General features: G+C 41.4%; 1 long non-coding RNA gene across 6 annotated transcripts; it reads left to right on the top strand.

Annotated features, from left to right (window-relative positions):
- The first annotated feature begins 245 nt into the window (after window positions 1-245).
- Window positions 246-13,489, top strand: LOC113631521 (uncharacterized). 6 transcript variants are annotated; one of them, XR_003437400.1, is made up of 5 exons: window positions 393-552; window positions 2,172-2,385; window positions 6,288-6,388; window positions 8,716-12,634; window positions 13,154-13,489. It is a non-coding gene; the product is annotated as an uncharacterized LOC113631521 (long non-coding RNA). The 6 variants fall into 6 exon arrangements; XR_003437404.1 differs by lacking the exon at window positions 2,172-2,385 and having other exon boundaries at window positions 394-552; window positions 8,716-8,816; window positions 11,496-12,634; XR_003437403.1 differs by lacking the exon at window positions 2,172-2,385 and having other exon boundaries at window positions 394-552; window positions 8,716-11,616; window positions 12,446-12,634.
- The last annotated feature ends 6,428 nt before the right edge of the window (window positions 13,490-19,917 follow it).

Raw genomic sequence — 19,917 nt, 5'->3', positions numbered from 1 at the left:
AGACAATCCCAGTCCTTACAGAGCATCTAGTGGGTAAAACTGACTATAAACAAACAGACATATAAAATGATTGCAGGGAATTCCCTGGCGGTCCAGTGGTTAGGACTCCGCGCTTTCACTGCCGAGGGCCCGGGTTCAGTCCCTGTTTGGGGAACTAAGATCCCACAAGCCACGTGGCACGGCCAAATAAAAAGAAAAAAAGTGATTGCAGATCATGAGTGCTACAAAAGAAACGAGAGATGAGATGACACTAGCTGGCTGTCATAGGGCAGAGGAAAACATGGCTGGAGGTGAGAAGATCATAGAACAACAGACTGGGAGGTCGGCTGGCTCTGCCGTGTGGGTGCAGATGTCATCAAGAGTAACGATAGGGTAGGAAAGAGGAACTCGGTGAGCGCAGAGCCAAAGCCTTTCACGAAGCAGGTGTCAGTAGATGATAAGCCCTGATGTCATTAACTTCTAAGGAATTCTGGTTTTTGAAGGAGGGAGGAAAAGAAATCGTTTGAATGCAGCAAAATGGAGCGAGGAAGATGCTTCTCTCTTGGTCTTAAGGTATGTGGGTGTAAGAAACCAGGATTACACAGGACAAAGGACGAAGGGTTTGGGAGGATAGGGGAGAATGGCGAGGAGCTGGGATTCAGAGAGTGTCCTGTGTCAATGGCTTGAGAAGTTTTGGCTACTAATCATAACAGGAGTAAACAGATGAGAAATGGGAGGATGGGTAGGAAAATTGTAGCTTTGGGTCCTGAATATATGGGTCCACGGCTTCTGCTATTCGCTCACTTCTGCTTTCTCCGAGATTCAGAAGCCCGAGCGGGGTGCTTTGACTGGGAGTCTGAACATGCTTGCCCACACGCTCAGGCCTTTGCAAAGCTGTTTTGACTCGGTCATTTCCCTGTGCTCTGACTTCCCGTTCACGATTTGAGTCAAACTTCACTTCCTCTCTGAGCTCCGTTTCTACCGTTTCTACCGACCCACAGCCTGAGTGAGCCAGAGCAGACTCGGAAGCTCGAGCATCCTCACGGCTTCCCGTTTGGAGTCTAGGTTTAGCTCACACTCTAATGTAATTATCGGTCTACATTCCTGTCCGCCTAACTCTCTCAACAGCCCTTTCGGGACAGAGATCATGTCACTCATTTCTGATTTGTAGCAATCATAGCAATTCACGAGTGTCTGTCCCATGCACACCTTATCAGCGAAAGTTGACTGCAAGAATAAGAAATTCAACTCCATCAGTCTATTACCTGCTTTGTGAGGTCGTATCTCCTCTTATTTATTGTACTTACCTTGTTCAAGTTGCAGAGGGTGCTCCTTCCTTTAGTATTTCGAGCTTGGCTAACAAATCCATCTCCCCTTACTCACGTGCTTTAGAGTTGTGCTGTGTGTGAGCCTATATCCCGACAAACTGAAGTGTCCACACGTGGCAGCTTGTTCTTCCAATGAACCTTCTCTCTTCCATCGTGGCAGTCACATCAGTTGCCCTTCTCCACCCTAATAAGTGTAGACTCCCTTTGTTTCATTATTCAGAAAGCACTACTTGCTTTACCCTACTTTTGTTTCTTAATCTCTTCACTAGGGCTTAAGATCAACTCGGAAAGCTGACTGAAAACAGGCCTGGCTGTCATTGTGTGAATGAGTAGAAAATATCACTCTACACACGGCTTTAACATTCAAGAGATTTTAACTGAAAAGTAGACTAGATTTCTGATCACTGAGTGTTGTGTTGCTTGCCACATTTAATATAATCATTTATTTAAAGGGCAGTGACAAATGACAGGTGTAAACGGATTACTTGTTTGTGGATACATAAAGAGTGTGGAAATTAGAATATAGTCATGGTTAGGACCACACAAAACATCCAAATCTACTTTAGCACAGATTAATGAATAAGATATTTGGGGAAGCCCATGCAGATATGGCATACTGCTTTTTAAATGATATCAATTGCTTTTGAAAACAATGAAGCCTCCTCTGAATGCTGCCAATAATCGTGGAAGGCAAAAGAATAGCTCCCCAAAGATGTCCACACTTTAATCTTCAAAACCTGTGAATATTTACCTTACATGGAAAAAGAAATTTTGAAGATGTGATTAAATTAAGGGCCTTGAGATGGCAGGATTATCCTGGATGACGTGCATGTGCCCAATCTAATCACATGGGTCCTTTCCTAGCTGTGGTCAGAGGGAGATGTGACCATGAGATGGCAGTGGGAGAAGCACTCAAGCCATGCTTGGTGGCTTTGAAGACAGAGGCCGTGAGCCAGGGCATGTAGGCGGCCTCTATAAATTGGAAAAGGCCAAGAAACAGATTCTCTCCCAGAGCCTCCAGAAAGGAACACAGCTCTGTTGACACCTTGGTTTTAGCTCTGTGAGACCCTGCACAATGGTAAGATAATAAATTGTGTTGTTGGAAGCCACTGAGTTTATGGTAGTTTGACAAAGCAGCCATAGGAAACTAAAACTTGATAGTATTGTAAAAGTGATAGAACTGCTTTCCAGAAGGGAAAAAAAAAAACAGTGAAAACTTGGCTAAGAGTTGTATCTAATTTAGATGGAAATGAGGAAAGTAACTTTGGAGCATGAATTACTTGTGATTATTTTTTTTCTAGACATGTCTAATGACTACTTAAAACAAAACAGAGGAAAAGACAACATGATATGCACCAAACAGCTCACAGTGTTGTCTTAGTTAGTGACACTGTGGGTACAGCAGTCCCCCCCTTCTCCGTAGTTTCGCTTTCTGTGGTTTCAATTACCCACGGTCGACCTCAGTCTGAAAATATTAAATGGAAAATTCCAGAAATAAACAATTCATAAGTTTTAAATTGTGCACCGTTCTGCGCAGCGTGATGAAATCTCCACCCCACACAGGGTCCCAGCCATAGATGCCATGTGCTCCTGACAGCTGACCCGAAGCAGATGGTCTCCCTTCTGACTCAGCGTCAGAAGCTCAGTAGCAGCCTAACGCTAGGTCACAGTGCCTACGTCACTCACCTCGCTCCATCTCATCACATAGACTTTTTATCATCTCACATCATCACAAGAAGAAGGGTGAGCACAGTACAATAAGATATTGTGAGAGAGAGAGAGATCACCTTCACACAACTTTTATTACAGTATGTTGTTCTAACTGTTCTATTTTATTATGAGTTACTGTTGTTAATCTCTTACTGTGGCCAATTTATAAACTAAACTTTATCATAGGTATGTATGTACAGGAAAAAACAGCACACATGGAGTTTCGTCCTACACGCATCAGGCATCCACTGACAGTCTTGGAACATATTCCCTGCAGATGGAGGGGGGGGGGACACTGTATGTGTGTGTGTATATACACACACACACACACACACACACACACACACATATAGCCCCTATCTATTTATCTATATACTTGTTTAGTTTTTTAATTTTTCTACAAATATATGTCACTTTGTATATTAACAAAATATATGGCCAAAAACAAATGGAAGTGAGCAAAAGAAGAAATGATTTATTGCAAAAAGATCTGGTTCAAAGGTCACTCATAACAAAAATCATGAGCCAAGAGCAAGTTTTCCAGAGTCAGTAAGAAATTCTCTTTCTAAATAAGGTAGCAACACACACACACGTGCGCACACACACACACATACACACACATCTGTGAATCAAAAATTAGAATTTTTAGGGACTTCCCTGGTGGCGCAGTGGTTAAGAATCCGCCTGCCAATGCAGGGGACGCAGGTTCGAGCCCTGGTCTGGGAAGATCCCACATGCTGCGGAGCAGCTAAGCCTGTGCACCACAACTACTGAGCCTGTGCTCTAGAGCCCACGAGCCACAACTACTGAGCCCGTGTGCCACAACTACTGAAGCCCACACGCCTAGAGCCCGTGCTCAGCAACAAGAGAAGCCACCGCAATGAGAAGCCCGTGCACCACAACGAAGAGCAGCCCCGCTGGCCGCAACTAGAGAAAGCCTGCGCTCAGCAATGAAGACCCAACACAGCCAATAAATACATTACTTAATTTTTTAAAAATTTAGAATTTTTAAAAACCTTCATATACCGCCATGAGCTTGAGAGTTTCCTAATATTCAAAAGAATGTTCTCGATGAAATCAGTGTGGATATTAGCAACTGTGATTTTTTTGTTAACATAGTAATAATGAAATTTGTCAACATTTGGAAGTCACAAAATCATACATGGGTGAAAGATCCATTCAGAGTAGGAGACAGATTGATGGGTTTTCATGTAACAGAGGAAGAAAAGTTCACTGATACGGTTTTGGTTTCCCCATTCAACCAACCTTTAAGAAGTTACCACTTGTCGAGTTCCAGTGTTGTACCAAAGAAGAAAATCCAATTATCAATACGTGAGAAGGTTATTAAATACTCCTCTCTTTTCTAACTACATATCCCTGTGAGATCAGATTTTCTCCATATACTTCAGTCAAAATGAGATATCACAACGGATTAAAGGCACAAGCATATTGTGGGAATCCATTAAGCCAGACATTAAAGAAATAGTCAAAATATGAAACAATGCTATTCTTCTGATTAGTTTTAATCCAAAAACATGTTTTTATGCAAATATTCATTTTAACAGGCAGTGGGTTTATTACAGTCATTTTATTTTTTTTTAATTTTTTAAATAAATGTATTTATTTATTTTGGGCTGCGTTGGGAGATTCTTAACCACTGCACCACCAGGGAAGCCCTTATAGTCATTTTGAAATATTTTAAAAACACCTCGCTATTAATTTCTAATATGGTAAATATTAATATATATAACCTCCCATAAACAAGAGTTGTCAATAATTTTTAAGGGAGCAATGGGCTTGGGAGAGGAAGTTTGAGAACGACTAAATAAACAAAGCCATCAGGAAGTTCTAGAATCTGACAGCTTCTGAAGGAGAGATTGCAAAATTTGTTAGCCAGAAATATGTTGTTTATTTGATACACCTGTCGTTTCAGGAAGGGTTAAAAATATGAAGGTTCTAAGAATAGTTCCAGTTATCCACACAACTGCTAAGATTTCTGGTTGTTGTGATAAACTGAACTGTAAATGAATTACTTTAATATAAAAGAGATTTTCCTATCCTATGTATAATAAGAAGTGCAAAAGTATGAAAGACATTTTGATCCTTTGCTATGGGGGAAAATGGTACTTTATTAAAAGAAAGGAGGAAAAAAAATGAATGGACATTGGTACCAGAAGGTAAGAGTTTTGGAGCCATTCTAGAGAAAATAGCCGCTAAGAAACTTTGTGATAAACAGAATTATAGACCATGAAAAGACTGGAATTTCTAACTTGACTGAAGGGATATTTGAAACAAAAAGAGTAATATGGCAGCTAAAATAAAACCTCAAGTTTAAGAAACATTCTTTATTCCTGTAGTTTTTATAAAGTATACCATCAATGTAAATAACCAGGGAAAACATATTTTTTATCCATACAACTTCTCAGCTGCCATGTCACTGACTAGCTGGGTCATGGTCATGGCCATGGCGGCAAACAACAGCCCTTGAACTGACAATCTGGAATGTGAATAGTTCACATATGGAGAACTGGGAAATCATTTCATGTAATTCAATTTTCCGTCTCTAGCCAGCAGGGAAAATGTCTCAGCTATTTTCCAGAGTAAATGATCATGTTCCCCTGATTATGATTCTAGGGATACAGTATTTTAATGCTAGTTAATTGAGCCAATGATTCCTCCCTCACTCGGGCTCCACTCATACACAGAGGAGCTAAATGGGCTGAGACACAGCACTGGCCCGAAAGGGCTGCTGAAGAACTCCATTGCTCCACACCGTTCAGCCACGAGGATGACGACTCGATGGTGATCCGGATGGATGGCTAGAACTCACCGATGTCACTGTACCACTGGCCATTCTTTTTACTGCTCGTTCACTTAAGTCCCATCACAGCACATCTTACTGTCTCACAAGTTAGCAGTTGTTGTTTTTTTTTTTGGGGGGCTGCGCCGTGCAGCAACATAGGATCTTAGTTCCCCTACCAGGTATCAAACGTGCGTGCCCTGCAATGAAAGCATGGAGTTTTAACTACTAGACTGCCAGGGAAGTCCCCATAAGTTAGCAGTTTAGAAAAAAATATAAAAGCTTTTTTTTTTTTTAAATTGGATTAAGGGTGTACTCTGAGTGAAAAGCTATAGATGAAAAATCATATGATTTAGTAATAACTGCATAACAATCGTTATAGTGTTGGGTTACAGTTAATTTTAGGACACAAATGTAGAAGGTGTTTATGGGATTTTTGGCAACCAGCATCCCTTGCCTCTTTCCCATAGAATACTCCTTTCCTTTTGAGGACTGTCTGATCTCCCACTGAATTTAATCTGGAGAACTTCTTGTTAGACAGATGTTCCTGCCTCACCACGCCAATGGTTGGGTACATAACCCAAACTTGAGGCACCCTCCATTCAATTTAAATCTTGAACAGAGTGACAGAAACTGAGGATGACTTAAGTGATTTATTCTAGAGGAACAAACTAGAAAAAGCCGTTCTTGCTGCCTCATTCCTGTTGCTCCAGTCAGTAGTTCCTAGAGCTCCCTGGGCTCCGACCATAAAACCCTGCTTCTCCAGCCCCTGAGTCTCTGAACTCCTGATATCTGTCCAGAAAACTTCCTTTTTGATTAAGTTAACCGGAGCCTAAACACGCAGTTTTTGGCTTGCAACCAAAGAACACCCGTATAAGCAAGTGTCCATACACGTATTACCTTTAAACCTGCTGCGAGGAGCTGTGATATCACGCTGCCTGAAGAGCATTAGCCTTGGTCGTGTGCAAGAGAGTGCTGGCGTAAATCCCTCAACCCTCGGTCAATTCAAACACCTCGAGTACCCATGAGGACAAAGAACTGCATTCAAGAATCACTGCAGAATGTGTACGCTGCCCCAGGCGTTGTGCGAGACCCTAGGCCAGACACGGGAGACACGGAGATGAGAACAAAATGATTGCTTGTCTTCAGAGAACGTATAATCTAGCGGAGGAAATAGACATGTACACAGTGAAATAGAACCCACGCGGTAAGTGCCACAACGGAGGGCGCGGGGCAGAAGCCACAGATATTTCCTCCTGCCACGTAGTTCAAGAAGGAGTTAGGCCTTGAAACAAATTGGATTTCTCCAAGCAGAGAGGGCAAGGAAGGTATTTCAGGGAGATTAAAACAGACAGATCATGAGAGACCGTGGCCTGACTGGGGAACAGGGGTCGTCCTCGGCGGCGAAGGCAGAGCACAGGAGGCGCGAGAGGTGCAGGAGGGAGGGCGGGTCTCGCTTTTGCCCGACTGGCGGTGCAGAGCCTGCAGGCACTTTGGGATTGAAAAGGAGAGCCGGCATTCCAGCAGCAGAGGCAGAGATTAAACATCCCAGATGCAGTGGCAACTGTCATGGCAACGTCATGGCAACGTCATGGCAACTGCGGTCACTGCTGAAAAGGCTGAGCACGCAGCCCTCGGAGGTCAGGGTGTGATGGAAACCGACCCGTGTGCGCGTGGCGCACTCACGTCCCCAGTGCGGGGATCCTTCCCTAAGGAAATGCTGTCGGAGGCTCGACCTGAAACATCGACTGTCCCGCCGTCCTTTGTGGCCAGTGAGGGGCCTGGGGCAGGAGGGAGACTGAAGGGAAGGAAGCTGGAGTCGCAGGAGCGCAGACCTGTGAGGGAATCTGTGGCAAAAGGCTGTGGCCCCGACTTCAGAAGAGTCTCAACTTTAGACTCCGACCGTCTCTCCAGCTGAAGCTGTGTCTACAGTCACAGTATGTGAGTGTTTAAAGCACTGGTGTGTTAAGTAAACACTGTAAAACATATCATAGTTTTTCACTCCCCATTTTATTTTTCTGGGGGTTTCTTCTCCATCACAGCCTCTAAAATTCTACGTGCTCGGACCCCGGGCTCCTCGGGTTCTGCTGGTGAGAGCGTGACGGGCCACACGGGCCTCGCTGGCTGTGGAAGGACTGGACTCGTCTCCCCAGGGCAGGGGAGGCCTCAGAGGGGTTCCGTCCACACCTGAGAAGCGCTGTGCCCGTTTTCCCACATTTATCAACTCCTCTGCTTTTCACCGCTGCCTGGCAAGGAGGGTATGTTTAGCCTTATTTTGCAAAAGGGGAAACCAAGGCTAAGAAGAGGCTAAATAATTTCCCCAGGTCACACTGCTAGGAAATGTTTAAGCCGGCCGTTTAATAGGGACCTAACTGCCACGCTCAAGCCCTCTCCACTGCCTCGTGGCCACCCCGCTGCCCTGCAGAATTGTAAGAAGTACTGGGCAACGCTGGAAAGCACAGGAGTGTTATGGGCTGAACTGCATCCCACTCAAATTCATATGTTGAAGATCTAACTCTCAGTAGCTCAGATGTGATCATATTTGCAGATGTGGCCTCTAGTTAAAATGAGGTCTGTAGGGTGGGCCCTAATCCAATATGACCAGTGTCCTGATGAAAAGAGGAAATTTGGGCACAGACATGTACGTGTGAAGACACAGGTAGAAGGCAGCCATCAGAAGCACAGGAGAGAGGCCTTAGAAGAAAACAAACCTGCAGACACCTTGATCTTGGACTTCCGGCCTCCAGAACTGTGAAAAAGTCTACTGATATTTCTGATGGTTAAGCTATCTGTCTGTGGTGCTTTGGAATGACAGCCTCTAGCAAGCAAACCAGCACAGGGAGTTTGTTACATTGTTTGTACTTCGCTGCGGTTGCTGATACTGTTCTCTTTCCACAGATGCCCATGTTCCTGGCAGATTCCCTAATACAATATTCCACCGGCTACAGTCAGAGCTTTGCACACCTGGCCTTCTCCCCATAATTAAAAATTATCATCAGGTTAATCTTCAAAGCCTTGCCTTCCTATCATATGATGGTGCATAGCAAAAGATTAAGCCGTTTAAACTAAATCCTGGCAATAGTCAATATTAGCCCTCCAAGTTGAGGTAAAGCCTTTACTCAGACATTAAGAATGCTACGACATAATTAAAACTCTTAAGGTGGGATATAAGTCTTAAGAATTTCAGGTACCAGCAGTTAATCAGGAGAGAGATTTCTGAGTAAACTTTCAGCATCTTTGGAATCATCCTCCAAAGCTCGTGCAAAAGGCTGACTCCACTAAAAGGAATATTTTGGCCGATGGAGGGGTTGAGAAGCTCGTGAAAATGTACTCTCGTGGCTTGTTTGGCTTCACTAATTGGATCAATATTTCTTGTGTATTTTTTTCTCTTAAAAAATAAAACCAAATACAGTACTAACCCAATGCCTTTAGAAACCTGTATTTTGTCTTCTGGAGACTTTTTAGTGTTTTAATTCCCTCAGCCACTCTGTAATTCTTTATTAAGTTTTAAAGTGGTTTAAACTCTCCATCTGCAGACAATGCATTATTTCCGCCTCTTTGCCAGCAGGTGTAGTATTTCCCAGGAGTCTGTTTTAGAGCGCCTTCTGGTGGTTTACAGCTATTATGACACATCCATCTGTAGCATCTGCATCATCTCACGGTGATTGCTAAGACCTGCTCACCAAAACAATAATAGAAGTTATGTGTGCAACAGATTGCAGCAGAATGATGCTCAGCTTTACAAATTAAGAATAATTACTCAACGTGTGACTGTCAGGAAAAGGACAGGAGAGTTTTGGGGAGGCAGGTTACAACCACTCTAGCAAACGGCTCTTTCACCTGGAACTGTAAAACATACTCTGAAGGATGCATTGTGTATTTCTATCGCTTGCTGAATTCGGCTAATTTTCAGTCTGGGGTGAAGGTAGAGAAAGTGCTCTGGCTTTGTGTTATGTCTGCTCATATTAAGGTCTCTTCGAGTGGGGCAATATGACTAATTACTAGCTCCTTCCAAGACTTTTTATTACTTGGTGATGAATCGTTAGAAGAAAGAGCTCAGTGACTTGTGTTCACATTGCTCTCTTGCCTTACGATCTAGGTCTCTGTGCCTTTCTTTTTATTTACTATTTGTCTTTTATTGTGGTAAAAACACATTAAATTTACCACCTTAGCCTTTTTAAAGTGTGCAGTTTCTGTGCCTTTCTGACTTGACTTTTTTTTTTTTTTCTTTCCGTCTGATCATGCCCTTTTCCTTGGTACTTATAACACTTAAGTACTGATATAGAAATGAAATAAAACATGTAAGGATTACAATGATAAATTGGCCCGCATTATGATGTGACCAGAAAACCTTGTGAAAAACTTTCAAAAACAGCAAAAAACCAAGCCTAGATGTATATCAGAATGAGTGTTCTTTTCAAAGTCACAACCTTGGGAAATTAAACACTTACTAGAAAGACTTTATCTAAAATTCTGGCTTTTACTTCAGAGAATATTGAATGTGAATTATGTCTCCCTTGCTGCAGAATCATCCGTCTTCAGAAATAGGTTTGGTTTTCAGAAACTGACAGAAGAGATATGGTTAATAACATAGATGAGCAAAGCTGAATCATGGGTAGTTGGGTCAAAAATAAACCTCAACTTAGTTAAGGAGATGTGTTTTCCTATGTAACTTGTAAATGGATTTTCCAGGCAGTTCCCAAAGAGGAAATTTTTAAATGTCTTGGGAAATAGTAGCATTTTCTGGAATAAAGAAAAAAAAGGTGTCGAGCTATTTAGAGGTGACAAAGCATTTCAACTTTATTTTCTCATTTAACCATAACACAGCAGAAAAGTAGATGAAAGGGATTTTATTATTATTATTATTGTCCCCGGCATGTGGATGAGAAAATAGAGACTTGTGGAGGTCCAGTGCCTGGTTCAAGGTGCTGTAATTGTCCACTGTGGGAGTGATTAATCTGGACATGGGACAGCAAATCCCATGTTCTTTTAGCTCCACCACAACTCTACAGTGACTAGCTGTTCAGGGACATTATTAGAGATATAGTTTATGGTATTTTTGCTTTATGAAAAAAATCAGATAACTCTTATCATAAACCTATACATCTTGTCACATTAAAAAACTATCTGATGAATGGGAAGGAAGTCTGGAAGAATATCTGTCCAACCTGTTAACAGTTGAATGGTAACATGATATTATTTTCTTCTTGAAACAACATGAATGTATGTATTGATAATCAGAAAAAAAGGTGTTATTTGTAAAATCAATTTCAAAAGAACTAATTGCAGAGTTCACAGTTCATAGGTTTTTTTAAATTAAGATTTTATTTTTTTAGAGCACTTTAAGTTCACAGCAAAATAGAGGGGAAGGTTCAGAGATCTCCCATATGCCCCCTGCCCCACACCTATACAGCCTCCCCCATTATCAACATCCTGCACCACAGTGGGGCATTTGCTACAATTGATAAGCCTACCTTGATACATCGTAATCACCCAAGGTCCGTAGTTTAAACTATGGTTCACTCTTAGTTGTACATTCTATGGGTTTGGACAAATGCATAATGACATATACCCATCATATATGTAAGATGATGATATCAGAGTATTTTCACTGCCCTTAAAATCCCCTGTGTTCTGCCCACCCCCAGAAACCACTGACCTTTTGACTGTCTCCATAGTTTTGCCTTTTCCAGAATGTCACAGAGCTGGAATCATACCGTGTACATCCTTTCCAGATCGGCTTCTGTCACTTAGTGATACACATTTAAGGTTCCTCCATGTCTGTTCATGGCTTGATAGGTCACTTCTTTTTACTGCTGAATAATATTCCACCGTGTGAATGTACCAGTTTATCCATCACCTCCTGAAGGACATGTTGGTTGCTTCCCAGTTTGGGCAGCTATGAATAAAGCTGCTGTAAATAACCACGTGCAGGTTCCTGTTGCTCTATATCCTCAGCAGCACTGAGTTGTCAGTGTTCCAGATTTTGGTCATTCTAATAGGTGTATAGTAGTATCTCACTGTTCTTTAAATTTACATTTCCTTGAATTTGCATTTTCTTTAAATAAATTTTCAGAAGAGGAGGAGTTTTTGTTTTTTAAATAGATAAATTCTTGAAAATGTATATAGGAAGAAGTTATTCTAAACTCCTAACTGAATAAGAACACATATGGTGGGGTCGGACTTTTTTAGTGATCTTTGATCTATTTGCTTAAAAACCTCTTGGAAATTCTAATGAAAATTGTGAACTCTTTCATCTGGAATATGTACATGATTTCAGAATTTTGCCTATAGTTAATTTGTGGGCGATCTAAGCGCCATCCGTAGGCCATATACTACCTATTCCTGTTTTGTTTTTTTTTCCTGAGAATTTTCTTTACAACTATCAAAAGTTTATTTTTTATGTATTAGATTTATAACATCTTAATTGGTAAAATTAAATTAATATCTTCTCTATAAATGGAGAAAATATTTCTTTATTAGCATAGCGATATTATTTTTTTATCGTCTCTCTGTGCATAAGTAGCTGAATGGGTTAAGGTCTCCTTAAGAACATTATTCAATCTATGGACTAAATTTCCTCCCTTTCCCTTCCTTGACTCCCTTCCCTCCATCTCTTTCCAGAAAGGATTTAAGGCAGTTTACAAACATGCACTAGATAAAGGAAAAGTAAAGATAATTCAGTGAGTAAATTTGGGCAAAGAGAGACTCAGCATAGGGCAAGTGAATTGAAATAACGTCTGCTTGGATGATCTAGAAGTGGACCACCTCTTGGACTCTGAGATGATGACATCGAGAAGGAAATGTGGTGCCTCAGGTGAGTCAGTGATCATGAGAGAAGACTTAATCACAGCTTAGGAGAAGCACATTTATTTTTGGCACTAAGTCCAGAGAAAATGTTTTTATGGCGGTTCTTATCAGGAGGACAGGAGCAGTGGACTGAACAATATCTTTAAAAATATCCATACTGTGAACAGAGTAATGAGTTACTCAGGGCTGCTTCTTATAGAGAAGATCTCAATAGAGATCCGTCACAGTTCAGTGAGCAACTTTCTGGGTAGGGAGCCTAAGGAATATGGCCCCTGTAACCAACACTACGACACTCTGACCTTAGTCCAACAATATGAGTAGAGGAAGGGTTAGATTGTCTGTCCTTTGGCAATCTTCCACAAAGATAGCTTTTCTCAACGACTTTTGATAAATATTTTTAAAAGCTCTATCAGGGTAATACATGCATACAGTAAAGTACTGTGAAATAAAATTCGTATTTATGGCAAGACAAGAAAAATTTAAACATAAAAAATTTTCTCTTCCCTTTGACCTCCTCTCTCCCCAGTTCTGTGCAATGTGTATCTACATAATGCGTTGACCAAACCTGCCCCATCGGCAGAAATACCTGCTTAACCATAAAGAGCAACATTCTTCTAACCTCAACAGGACAACTCCTAGAAGACAACATTCCTACCTGATCATGTAAGGGGCCAGATCTGGATTGTGTAAACTGTCAATAATACATCATTTAACATACAGCCCTCTGTTTCAAAAAACTTTTATAACCACACCTTGACTTCTAACGGGCGCAACAGTTCTCGAAGCTTTCTGAGATTCTGTTCTGTTTCTGAGTTTTAATCCTCAATTTGGCTTGAATAAAATTTTCCATTTCCTTCTTAAATGGACTGATTAATCCTTCGTTGACAGTATCCAATAGTAGATAACAGCTTTGACACAAGCAACAACCTCCCCCCCGCCCCCCCCACCGTCCTCCCCACCCTCTAGACTCATTCCGCAGAGACACTTACTACACTACGCTTATTTCTTCTAGTGGTTACTTTCAGAACACTAAGTAAACTTTCTTGATTTATAAATTTTAGATAAAATCTAAATTTTAATTTTAGATTGAGCTGAGCTATACTACTCATCTCTGATTGACAACTATTTTCAGTTCTTCTAAAAACTTACACTAATAAAACTCTATCTCATATTTCATCTGCATGAAATAAAACTCTATTTCATCTGCATATAAGATGAAGATATTGGCACGTCTAAATTTCTTCCCCCTTACCTGCCTTCCTTTGTAAATTATACTTTTATTTTCACATTGTAAATATTGCTAGTTTGCTACCATTGTATTATATTCTGTAACCTTGCCTTCTTCATATGCGGAATTACTTCTGATAAGCAGTTACCTTATTATGGTTATACATTATTATTTACTTCTAGACCAAGTGGTACACTAGGATTATATGTCCTTTTTGGCGAGTCCATAAACATCATACGACATTTGAATTTGCTAATTTGGACCATAGTTTTCTTTTACAGCGTTTGGTTTTGCCTAGAGTTTCTAATAAACTTTTATTTCTTGTTCACAAAAGAGTAGTATTGATATCCTCGTATCCTCATATTTTCACATTCTTGCAGTTGTGCTACCTGTGTGTGGGGTCCTTTTGCTTGGGGTCCCCTTTCTCAGTGGGGAGTCCTCCCCATGCTTTGTCCTCTGCCCCCATCTGGGTCATGTGTTCTCTGGAGCTGCTGAACTGTGTCACCTTTGGGTTTGTCTTCACTGCTCAACCTCTCAATGGTTAACCAAACCTTACATCTTTCTCTTTCCTCTATTTTCTTTAATCTTCCAAGTAACGTCCTAAGAAAGGGTACGAAGGAGTTAAATTTTCTAAGTCTTTCTTTGAACGGCTCAATGTGTCTTTATTCTGCCCCGACATGTGATTGATCATTTGTCTGGGTAGAGCATTTAGGTTAAAACTCACTTTATGTCAAAACGTTGAGGGCCGTGCTCCATCGTCCTCTCACATCCATTGTTCTTGATGAGAAGTCTGGCATCAGTTTGATCCTGAGTTTTTGTAGGTAACCTGTTCATTCTCTCTGGCAGCTTTTAGGAAATTCTCTTTATCCTGATGATCTAAATTTCATAGCAATGTGTGTAAATGTTTTCCCCACTCATTCCATGGTCCTGTTCAATTGGTAGGTCCTGTCCTTCTGGACTTATTATTCAGATGTTGAACCTAAAGAAATGATCCTTTAATTTTCTTATATTTTCTCTCCTATTTTGTAGTCTTCTTTGTTCTACTTCCTGGGATATTTTCTCAACTTTATTTACCAACTTTCCATATTTGACTGACCCTTTGTGCCTCTTTTCTCTCATTCTCTATTTTTGAGGGGCTATCTTTACCCACTTATTATACTTTACAAAATCTGCTTTTACTATTAACATTAAGGATTTTTTCCCAAGAGCTCTTACTTGGCTTCTTGATTATTCTCTTTCATGGCATACTGTTCTGCTTTTGTGTGGTTATAATATCTCAGTTCTTCCTGAGTATACTAAAAATACATTTTAACAAATCTATTTTCTGAATTTTCTGTTTTCTCTTTCTTTATGTTTGACTTTCATGCTGCTGGGTTTTCTCCTATTCCTGGTGATTTATGATTGACATTCCTATTTAAGAGAAGCTTAGGGAGTCCCAAATGCCACAACAAGATCAGGTGTGATCTCTCTAGGCAACCAAAACCCACACCAGAAGCTGTAAAACTCTCCAGGGAACATTCACATCTTTAGTAAACAGTCCTCTGGATTTTTTTTTTCCCCCAGAATTAAACGCTAGATTTCCTGATTACTTTGAGTGGTTAGGCAGGCTGAGAAACTGAAGGGTATATCCTTTGTGTACCCAGACCTTTAACAGATTCCCTGCTTCCAGCCCCACTTGTTGCTCCTGCCCTCTGTCAGATCTTCTGACTCTGAACCTGGAGAATCATACATGTTCCCAAAGGCAGACGGTTCCCATCTCTTGTGCAACACCCTTGGAGCACATTCCTGACGGTCGCCCCTTCTGCTGTGTTTCACCTGACAATACATTCCACCCACTTAATTTTTTAAATATTTATTTATTTGGCTGCACCAGGTCTTCACTGCAGCACTCGGGATCTTCACTGCTGCATGCAGGCTCTTAGTTGTGGCATATGGGATCTAGTTCCCCGACCAGGGATGGAACCTGGGCCCCCTGCATTGAGAGTGTGGAGTCTTAACCACTGGACCACCAGGGAAGTCCCTCCACCCACTTTACATGGTCCGCCAATTTGTCGAAATCTCTCATATGCTCTTGATACTTCTCATTTGCACTGCTATTATGAGATATTCTTTTAATGTATTTCTATAATTTTACTTCATTGGGAGGAATGGAAGACTTTCCTTCCATAAGTACTCAATGGCAGTCAGCTTCAGATTATGCTCTGTTATGCACTCAACTGTGTCACCTCAAAAGCCATAGGTTGAAACCTTAGTCCCAAATGCGACTATAATTGGAAATAGAAGCTTTAAGGAAGTAATTAAGGTTAACTAAAGTCATATGGGTGGGGCCCTAATCCAGTAGGACTGGTGTCCTTGTAAGAGGAAGAGAAACCAGGAATGCACATGCAGAGAAAAGACAATGTGAGAATAAATAAGAAGTTGACCATCTTCAGGCCAAGGAGAGAGGCGTCAGGAAAAACCAAACCTGGCAACACCTTTTTCTTGGATTTACCACCTCCAGGACTATGAGCAATAAATGTCCACTCAATCCACCCAGTCAATGGTATTTTGTTATGGCAGCCTCAGCTGACTAATACTAGCCCTAAGAATAGTCCCCATAGTTCAGACAGTCCATATTACCAAGTAAGTTCTGGGCTTGCTATTTCAGCTGACACATTCCCATGAAAGTGAGGAGTTCTAATGCTACCTGGCAGTGGACTACGGGAATTCTCAAGGCTGGCTCCAGACATTCATTTCTTAAGAAATGGTTTGGGGACTTCCCTGGTGGTCCAGTGGGTAAGACTCCACACTCCCAATGCAGGGGGCCCAGGTTCCATCCTTGGTCGGGGAACTAGATCCCTCATGCATGCCACAACTAAAGATCCTGCATGCCGCAACTAAGATCCTGCATGCTGCAATGAAGACCCGGCGCAGCCAAAATAAATAAATAATATTTTTTTAAAAAAGAAAGAAATGGTTTGGGCTGTAGGTGATTTTATGTGTATATATATATATATATATATATATATATATATACACACACACACACACACACACACACACACACGTATGTGCACACATATACATATATATATGTATGTATGTATTAGTAATGGGAAGGCTTTTCTAAAATTCATGCTAAAGACATAACTCAATGGAGAAAAGTGATCAATGTGATCACATAAAAATGTAAAAGTTCTATACAGAAAAAAATTGCCTTGATAAACAAGTTCCGACCATATAGCACGGGGAACTATATTCAATATCCTGTGATAAGCCATAATGGAAAAGAATATGAAAAAGAATATATGTATAACCGAATCACTTTTCTGTACAGTAGAAATTAACACAACATTGTAAATCAACTGTACTTCAATAAAATAATTTTTTTTTTAAATTCCCTTAGGCAAACAAGAGTTGAAAAGCTGGGGAAAATATCTGGGCAAGACATTTTAGAGACATGGGCTCAATGTTTACCAGTTAAATAATTTTTTAATGAAAAAGGTAAATACCATAAGAGAAAACAATAGAAATCAAAAGATAAGAACAAGCAACTCATTAAAAAAAGAAATATAAATGTACAAAAATAGATGTAAAAAGTATCACTGGTTTAGTATACCTGTACCCAAATACCACCACCTGGAATAGAACTGATCATAATGCTACCTGTCTTGGAATTATTCCCCACTTGCTCTTTGTATGTATGAAACAGCCATTGTCTGTGGTGCACTTCCAGCTAATAAAAGCTAGCAGCAGCACGAATTATGCTCTCTGCGCCGTGAGCTTCGGCACACTCTGCTGCGCTCTAAACGAGCACGCGCTCTCCCAAATTAAATCTGCTCTGCTAAATGCGGTATTTATTGCTTGGCCGCTAAGATATTTATTTTGTGTTTGGAAATAATTTTTACTTATAATGGCTGAAAAACGTATGCATGTTGTAGTGTTGAATTATGCAAACAATCAAAGTTAGAGCACCACCATGGATGCTGAGATGGAAATTTCACAACAGGTGCTTAAAGTATTTTTTAGAAAATGTTGAGGATGTAGAATGTGTGGTAGCCACCTTCTTAGGTGGGTTAGTATCCTGTGGCTGTTATAAAAAAAAAAATACTGCAAACCTGGTGGCTTAAAACAGAAATGTATGTGTTCATTGTTCTGGACGCCAGAAGCGTGAAATATATCACTGGGTCAAAGCCAAGGTATTGGCAGGGCCATGCTTCCTTTGGAGGCTCTTGGGGAGAATACACTCCTGGCCTCTTCCAGTTTCTAGTGGTTCCTGGCTTTCTTTGGCTTGGGGCCACATTTTCAAATCTGTCTCTGCTCCATACTTACATTACCTTCTCCTCTGTATGTCTGTGAAAACTCCCTCTGCCACTCTCTTGTAAGGACATTTGTGATGACATTTAGTAGTGTCACCCACTTGGAATGTGCAGAATAGTTTTCCCATCCCAGGATTCTTAACTTAATCACATCTGCAAAGACTTTGCCGTAGGAGATAACATTCACAGGTTCCAGGAATTAGGGCTTGCTAACTTTTGGTGGGGGACAAGATTCTGACACCAATCACTATGTGTGGTTTCTTCGTGCACCAAGCAATTCTCAGACACCAGCTGGGTGTCCTACAATTCAACTCAGTTCTGCAATTATGGACCTAGAGGTAGTGTCAGATCCCACAGGTTAAGAGCTCAGTCGTACAAGATTCCCTCCCCCACCACTGCCCCAACTTCAGAGGCTATTTGCAAATCCTCGTTGTCATCTGTGCTTCTGACCAACTAGTTATAGACTGAGAGTTCCAACAACCCCTTCCTTGGGTTCAATTAATTTGCTAGAGTGCTTCACAGAACTCAGAGAAACATTTTACTTATTATATCACCAGTTTATTATAAGAGTGTTTAGCTCATGAACGGCCAGATGTAAGAGATGCATAGGGCAAGATATGGAGAAAGGAACGTGGAGCTTCCATGCTCTCTGAGCAGGCCACTCTCCCCACAATCCATGTGTTCACCACCCAGAGGCTCTCCGAACCCTGTCCTTTGGGGGTTTTGTGGAGGCTTCGTTACATAGGTGTGATTGATTAAAACACTGCCCACTGGTAACTGAACTCAATCTTCTGCCCCTGTCCCCTCCCTGGAGGTGAGACTGAAAATTCCAATCCTCTAATCCCATGGTTGTTTCCTCTGGTGACCAGCCCTCATCCTTAGGTTACCTTGGGGCTTTCCAAAGGTCACTGACGAACATAACCAAAGATGCCTTCATGGCTCTTCTTAGGAAGTTCCAAGGGTTTTAGGAGCTCTGTGCCAGGAATAGGGATAAAGACCAAATATATATGTTCTGATTATAAATCACAGTTCATGGACAGGGGCACGATTCTTTCTGCCACAGTGGCCCCAATAACCCCTATCTCCTGGTGCTCACAGCCTTGTCTAGTTCTCTCGCATATTGACTAGGGTTGGGCGACGTGACCAATAACATAGAGAGGAAGTGATGATGTCCCTTCCTAGATTAGGTTATAAAAGACTGCAGCTTCCATCTCAGGTGTCCTCTCTCTCCCTGCCCCCCAAACCCCACCCCTAATCACTCATCATTCTGGAGGAATCGAGCTGTCAGGTCTTGAAGACAATCAGACAGCCCGCAGAAGAGGCCCTCGTGGTGAGGAAATAAAACTTCCAGCCAACAGTCAGGGGGGAACCATGGATTCCAGCTTTAACACAGGAGCGAGCCTCCTTGGAAACGGACCTTCCAGCTGCAGTTAAGGCTTCAGACCACTGCATCCCAAGGCGACTACTTGACTGCCACTTCCTGAGAGACCCTGAGACAGGACCACCCAAACTGCTCCCACATTCCTGACCCTCAGAAACCATGAGGTAACAAATGCTGTTTTAAGCCACTAAAATTTGAGGTTAACTTGTCAAGCAGCAACAGATAACTAATACAGAAAGTAGATTGGTGTGCAGCTAGGGATTGGTGGAAATCCACTGATATTGTGAGGGGCCTCATACATACCCCTACAGTCTGTATTACTGTCCAAAAATTGTATAAAAGAAGAGTTATCGTAGGAAACCTGCCATGAAAACATGGAATTT

Source organism: Aethalodelphis obliquidens, unplaced genomic scaffold (genome assembly GCF_003676395.1).
Source record: "Aethalodelphis obliquidens isolate GAN/ISIS:26980383/991018 unplaced genomic scaffold, ASM367639v1 scaffold33, whole genome shotgun sequence".
Lineage (NCBI taxonomy): Eukaryota > Metazoa > Chordata > Mammalia > Artiodactyla > Delphinidae > Aethalodelphis > Aethalodelphis obliquidens.
This window is presented reverse-complemented; position numbering and strand designations above follow the sequence as displayed.